Raw genomic sequence first — 8,222 nt, forward strand, 5'->3', positions numbered from 1 at the left:
TAACTTTGTGCATGTTTCGAGGCGTCTTTAAAGGGAACACGCATTTCTGAAGTTGAAACACAAGTCAATGGCAATTATATGTTGTTATCCTGCAAATAGTTATGGGGTAGTGTGGTCCCTACTCTACACACCATCACATTCAGTAGGTCCATATCTACAGGTACAGGCACAAAAACTACATCGCTAGGTTTAGACACACAACCCACTTGGTTTTAATTTGGGAAAGATTGTGGATTGGCTTAAACAGACAATATTTGTAATCAAATTTATGTCTTCCATTTGAATGGAATATTTTAAATGAGATGTACACAGAAGCACCAAGTGTTGATTGGTGTAATTTCCTAGCCTTTTTTTACATTGAGATTTTTATTAGAACCCAGTTTCTTCAGATTATTTTTGAAGACAAGGGAACTGTAACCAACCTCCATGCTCATATATACTAAAATGATCAGGTAGCAACCTCATTACTGCTATGTTTTAAAGAGAAAAATGTAGAAAATGTGTCTCAGTGGACCTCAGAGGAAGGTTTGCATTAGGCTTTTCCAGATGCTCATGTGCACTCCAGAGTCCAAAGACAAGCAGCTCAGGTTAAAAAACAAAACAATCAAAACCAAACAAGTGTATTATATTTAGGATCCAGGAGAGGTGACGCAAGAGGAATCATAATCATTTAAAAAAGGGTTTATTAACAAGAAAATCCCTCCAAGAGATGACAAGAGAACACTCACTAACAAAAATAACAACACTAGACAAACATGGGATCAGTACTTAATTAAGAAAACAGAAATTATTAGAAAAACTAATAATTAGTAATAACCAACCAAGAAGGGGAACACACACAAAAACATCCAAGACCAAACGAAAAACTAAAGAGGCGAACATACTGGGATCAAACAGAATAAGCAAACACAACCAAAACACACCCATACATAGGAAGACAAACAAGACAAACAAAGGACCAAACCTCAGACCAACAGATTCTCCAAAACAACAGTCTCTTAAAAAGAAAAACAAGTAGGTCACTGTCCGTATAGGGAGGCACGGACCGGGTGTGTGGCAGCGTGAACAGGTAACAATCTGGGAGGGAAGACAGTGGGGAGAGCTGTGTTAAAATAGGAAGTGGGGACGAGTGACTACAAAATAAAAGTCTGTGACAGAAAGGGGAGAGAGAAAAGAATAAAAACAAAAATCAGGGATCATGACGATAAATCAGGTATGTTAATTAAATTACCTGTTAAATTACAATATTAATCATTTATGATGTTCAGCTAACAACAGGCACAGAGGCTCAAGCTCCACTGTATCTAAGGAATAATAGCCATACATGTCAATTTGATCTGAACCAGTGTCGTAAATCCTTGTTTGTCCTCCGGAGATTCTTTCCAAAAACTCATATTTTGGGGAATTAAATTAGATTCAAGAAATCAATCAACAGGTAACAAAAACACATTTTGTTTTACACACCAACAAACTCACAACCTCTGCTGCCCCTGGTAATGCATTTGACATTTTTTTTTTTTATTTTGTTTGCCCTCTATCTCTAGCGTTGCCCATTTTGTACAGCTGACATTTTCCATTCCTTTGAAAATGCAGAAAATTGATTATAAAGCTTGGACACAATGTTAATGCTTGGTATTACAAAATGTTAAGAATAAACTTAACACAGCAGATATTTTATTAAAACAGTCTTTAGTGGGGGGATTAATTTAATAACTGATAAAAATAAATAATGCTACTGGTAATGAATGACCAACACCATTATTCAACTGAACCCACAAAACCAGTGGTTATGACACTTATTTCATGGTGCATCTAATCTGTTTCCAGTGAACTTAAATACATTCATCCATATAAGCATTTCTTCCAAGGTATTCTTTGCATATGCTGGATTGACCAAAATCAGTTACTTAGTCAGTGTTCCACCATGTTAGTAGAGATCCATCAGTAGGTAGTGGTAATTCATAGTCTATTGTTACAGTAGCTTTCTGCTCTTGCTCTAATCATACTGTACTGAGTGTAAAACCACATTATGATGGTCATGTTAAAGCGGGTATATCATATATTCATCATATGGACAATTAAATTTTGTATTCTGTGGCCCCATCTCACTATGCAAAATGTGTTTAATCAGATTTAGTCAGTATAACATTATAGCAGTACACATGCAAAGGACAAACTAACTAGTGTAATGCCAAGTCTCTAGGGGTCAGAGCTCAAACATGAAATGGTCTGTCTGGCCCAACGCCAGCATTTCAACTGCTTTTAGACTCTGCCAACATGGAACATGACTGAATCACCACAAAGTAGGAAAAACTAGAAATATTCATGGTTATTGGGCCCTCAACCCAACAATAAATTTATTCTTAATTCACACCAGAATCCCAAACTTAATTCATTTCAATATTTGTTTATTACAGTGGTAGCGAAGCTCTAGGGATGACAGTGTCAGTCTAAGCCCATCACTTGTTCAAACCTAAACACTTCAACAACAGTTAGTATACACTGTTTTAAACTCCAGGTATTTGGACTTTTTTCTTCTTATTTAGCAACTTACTGACAAAGAGAAAGGTGAATATTTTAAGATCAGAATTAAGGATTATACATTTTGATCTTTTGTGAGTCTTTCCAAGCACATGGTACATTAGCCCTGAGAGCTCATGGAACCGCAAACTGAGAAAACACCTCCAAATAGACAAAACACAAGCAATTTAATTATGTAAAACTTAAAAAACAACTTCAATAATTGGACAACACAGGCGCAGCATAAAGAAAAAGCCACAACACAACCAAATGACAAAACGCGCTGCAAAAAGCTACAACACGTTTTGTCATTAGGCTGTGTTGTGGCTGTTGCATTTCTCATTTCCATTAAAAGTAATTATTCACGATATGCCTGTCTGTCTGTCCATCTATCATATCTAACCACAATATGAAGCACATTTAGTGTAATGGAAGTTATGTTGTGTCAGTGCCAGTGGTCATCTGACCAAATGGTCACCGCTCCTGCTTGAATGAATAACCCTCCTCCCCTTCACTTTCATCTTTGGTTGTTCATCCATCCTTCCATCCATAATTTTTTTCTCCATCGCCAGTGTGTGATGACTCATCAGTCTAAATGTCCTTCTCCTCCTCCCCCCCTCTTTATACTCCTCTTCCCACAGCTCCTCTGCCTTATCTTCCACCTTAGCCATATGCCCTATGACTCATCTCCTTAACTGTATTCCTACTATTTCCTATCTCTCATTTAAACCATTTTGCATTTCCTTCACCATACTGTATAGCATTTGTGTAACACCAATAGCCACAAGCCATCTCTCTGTATTCATCCATCCTTTATATTTATCTTTACATGTCTTTTTTGCCCCTAAGCTTTTCTTTCCTCTAACTTAACCTACTGCACTAAGCAAAAACATGTCTTTTCTCTTTATTCCAGCTGAAGAATCCCTCCTACTGCCATGTCCTTGTCTTTATTTCCCTCTCATTTCTGACTGTCTCTCTGTTTCTCTCTTCCCCCATAACCCCGGGGTTTATCTTGCACCTTATTGGGAAAAAGGCAAAAAGAACATTAGTAGATACAATTCAATTGATGGTGTAACACTGATGATGCAGCGGAGAATTTGTTGCATTACCCTAAGTCAGGTGAAGATCAATGCAGGTAATGGCGGCTGGTGAACAGTGCATTTATAACACGCAGCAGCAACTGCTTGGTCCCTGTGACTTCAAACTGACTTCTTCATTGAGGGGATGTATGACGTATTTGAACAGTAAACGACAGATGACTGTTGGCATGCAATGCAGTCACAGGTGTTTTTTAATGTTATGCAAATACAAGCTCAAACTGTTTTTATTGTACATCCACAAATTTCTGCTTTACACTTTTCAGAAAACAAGCATCTCTATAAAAGTGGGTGCTGATGGATCTTGGCCATTAAACTTCAGTGCACATAAACTGCTAACACATTTTCATACAGAAACAACTCATTGCAGCTTGTTGTGTAGCAGTAGAAGGATGAATCTTGTAGTTTAACAAACCTTTGAAGATCTTTGAAGGTCTTAGCCGAGTACATCGATGACTGACTGAAATAGCATGCTCATTACATATACAGACTCTGCTCAGTTTCTCCCAGACCTGTCAAATTAGAGACATCTATGGCATTATACCGTGACTTGTAAATAAATGGTATTATGGTCGGATTCAGTGACAGAGTGGCATTGTGCCACATCAATATGACTACCGGGAAGAATTAACGTCAGGGTGAATTACCGGCAGCGGAAACTGTGCGGTAGCTAGTAATTCAGTGATGAAGCCAGCACATTTGTGCTCATCATTGTCTTGACACAACACAATTTATTGTTGTTTTTATAGACATTAGATATTATCTCATGTGTGAAGAACTTAAATTCTAATTAACAAATGTACACAGTGTACTCACATGTTTAGAGTGTTTTTTCCTTGTGGATTGTGTTTGTTTTGACTTTGATTAACATTTCTGCATCACATTAGTGAGTGAATTAAATATGTGATGGCTTATAGTATTTAAGAAAATATATCTGTTCTGTAACATTCATTTATGTGCACACAGAAGAATTCTGTTTAGAAGTCCTTCCTTGCAATTTCCATATACATTTACAGGAGTCCACAGAAGAGATTCAGCAAGATGTACTGAAGTTCTTATGCTGCCAAAGAGAACTACATAGTGTCTGTCTTTGTGTAGAGAGAAGGAGTGGGTTAGTCACAGAACCGGTGCATGCACTTCTGTCGCTTACGTTCTAGACCCCTCTGTTTGCAATATACCATATACAAGCAAAAACACACAAGCCAATATGACATACACATGATGAAAATACTCTAGTGCAGGTGGAGTCTAGTGTATTCAAAGTTCCAACAATATTAAAGAAACATGACAACATGTACAGGCCTTTGGCAGATCTATTTACTCCATTTACTAAAATAACCAAACGTATCTGAATAATTACTACAATAACCTAGTTATGAAGTGTTTCCCAGATAACCTAATCTAATTTAATCTCCTCCTAGTAAATAAAACCAATGTGAATTTTAGCAAATCCAGCTGTGGCTCAGGAGGTGGAGTAATCATCCACCAGCCACAGGGTCAGCTGTTTTTCAGCTCTTCCTGGTGTCTATATTAATGTGTCTTTGGGGCAGGACACGGAACCCCGGGTTGCCCCCATTGGCTTGGGATAGTGATTACCTGGTAGCCCAGCCGTCATTGGTGTGTGAGTGTGTGTGTGCATGGGTGAATGAGAAGTGGTTTATTTTCCATCTAAGGTAGAAAAGTGCTATGCAAGTGCAGATCATTTACCATATAAAATATAACCAGTTTGGTTCCAATGCTGACATTTGGGTTAAACTTCTGACACCTCCACTGCCCATCTATGTACACATAGACTCTACTTTCAGCCTTGCTAAACTTTTAGTTTTTTTCTTTCATAAAGTCATTGTTGAGAAAAGGGCCCTCTCAAATGTTTTGCAACAACTCCCAAGGTAGTCTATCTCATGGCCAACACAGAGAGACATACACAGACAGACCATCATGCACACCTGGGAAGGTGAGCAATTGGGCAGGTACCGAGAGGAAAGTCACGCGAGCACAGGGAGAACATGCAAACACCAAACAGAACTCTGCAGTCTGAAGGTGGATTTGAACCAGGGATCTTGTAGCTGTGAGGCAGCAGTGCTAATCACTTCACCGCTGTGCTGCCCTAGCTTGCCGCAGCACTTTCTAAATTTTATCTTTGTATCCTTGTGGAGACTGTATGGAGCCGGCAGACAAATGACTTAGCAGGGTTAGTTGCCAAAACTATTAAACGCCATCCCTGGGTACCTGTCAGATTATGATTACCCTATTCTGCAATGGACCTGGATCATCAGACACCTTGTTTAAATGCTCTGCCCGAGTTCTGGCAAGGCAGACTAAATGCAGACTGTTTGACAGATCATAGCCAGCGCTGTCCCCACAGGTTGGCAGATGGCTATAAACAGCTTTGATAATATGGCCATATGAACTCACATAATCCCACAGAAAGGTCCACTACTGCTAATGTGCCCTTACCTATGCATACACATTTAGACCCTTGTGTGTTTTGCACATGTTAAAATATAAAAATAGACAGTTATTGGCATCTGTTGCTTGGTGTGCAGATCTATAGTTAAATATGTTGTCCTTTGATATGCTTGTAATAAATGGATGCACTCATACATTGTCACTCTACATCTCTGAGCCAGGTCTTTTAATCAGATCTGTGCCAGCTCCTTTCTCCCCTTCCTTGATCCTGCCATGGCCCAATGTAAAACATCTGGGAGTTAACACTGTGTGTGTGCATGTGTGTGTTTGTGTGTGTGTGTGTGTGTGTGTGTGTGTGTGTGTGTGTGTGTGTGTGTGTGTGTGTGTGTGTGTCTGTGTTCGCCCTGAGAGTGCACCAGTCTTAAAATGAGGCTATGCATGTGCATGTAACTGTGTGTTAGCTTCGCAGCAAGCCTGCCAGGCTAAGAGTCCAACATCTGTGAGTTCAGATGTTTTCTAATGATATGCTAATGGTGCTGGAGGGAGACAAGCACAGAGGCTAATGTAGCAGTCACAAACCTCTGCCTCCGTCCCTCTCTTTTCCCTACCAGTGTGATGATCTACCCATCTTTTTATCTCCCTCTCTTTGACTCTATAATTTCTTCTTACGTTTTTGGCCAATTTTGTCATAGACAGAAAACACTGATCAACTAAAATACAATATTTCATCTTTTCATGATTTCTGTATTATTCATGTTGGTAAAAGGCGAAAGTGGCACATTTACTGTGAAACTTTGTGCTACTACGTAGAGATGTTGTGTTTAGCAGCTTTTAGCACTAATTCTGCCAAAAAATGCAACTATGAACTTACTTTCATAAATATATGCAACCTTTATTTTGCAATAGTCACACAAGCAGTTATACAAGACCTGGTTGAATGAGAATTTACATTTAGTACACAAAATGAGATGAGAAATAATCCCTGTTAGTACTCAGCCTCTTTGTTGTAGTCTGAACATCACTTCAACTACAATCAACAATGTTTGGAAGGTTACAGATTTCATCTGTGAGTAGCCCTCACTCTTCTGTAGGTTATAATTAATGCTTGTTTTGCTAATTAGCTCCAGCTGTATGTGTTTTAATGTTGCAGCACTTAACCTCTCACACATACTGAGACTATCCTCCTGTGAAATACAACAGAGTGGGTTGTTTGTACCGGCCTCTAAAAATGACCAACAAATACGTATTACCATAATTTAAAGGAAAACTGCAACTTTTTCACTGTTCACATCTTTATTTAGTGCCCATCTCTTAGCTAACCTTCTCCTGATGTAACCAAACTGTTGTGTTTGCACAGTTTAAATTCCATTATTTTGAGTTCTTAAAACAAAAGATGAGTGTGAAGCTGGCCAAGCTGTTGCTATTTAGCCCAATCTCATTCTTAAGGTGTCAGGAAGCACCGCTATGTCCAGTCCTTTTATGTTGCTGTGCATAGTGACAATAAAGGAACCAGTTTGGTTCAATAGTTGACACACAGGGCGTTCAGTCAAGTACGATGGAAACTGGTGCTTCAATTGTTGATGCCTAAATGGCAGAATATATGAATTGACAAATTCTCATAGAGAGTGGATAGGGTTGGGGATGGTACAACAAGACACTGGACTTTCCCACAGGAGACTGGGGTTTGACTCCAGTACACTTAAATGATGATCATCACATAACGTGATACACGTGGTTACTATAATATGGAAGTCAGTGTGTGTCTGTCCTGCAACTTAACTTTACCCAGACGTTTTTACACCACAGTTTTGTTTGTGCATAATGTTGCTCACATGGCATCAAATGGTGGTGCTCCTGGAGCATCCAAAATTGGCATCAATATGATAAAGCAAAGCATGTACAAAAGTTGCAGAATTTGAAGCCTTGGATAGGGCCATTATCTAATGTTGTGGGATGAGAATGTGTCGCACAATTGAACAACTGGTTGGGTTGTATGAGAGGGCAGGGACAGAAGACCTATAGGGTCACTAAAACGATTGGACTTGTTGACATTTTTTAGCTTTAGCCTTTTGTATGAAGTAATACTTATTTAATCAGACTGAAGGATGTTATTATGCAAACCCACACATTACCTGCTTTGATGTCAATATTTGTCATAACAATCTGGAAGGCTAGTAACATTGTTAAGTGAAAGAA

Source organism: Channa argus, chromosome 6 (assembly GCF_033026475.1).
Source record: "Channa argus isolate prfri chromosome 6, Channa argus male v1.0, whole genome shotgun sequence".
Taxonomy (NCBI): domain Eukaryota; kingdom Metazoa; phylum Chordata; class Actinopteri; order Anabantiformes; family Channidae; genus Channa; species Channa argus.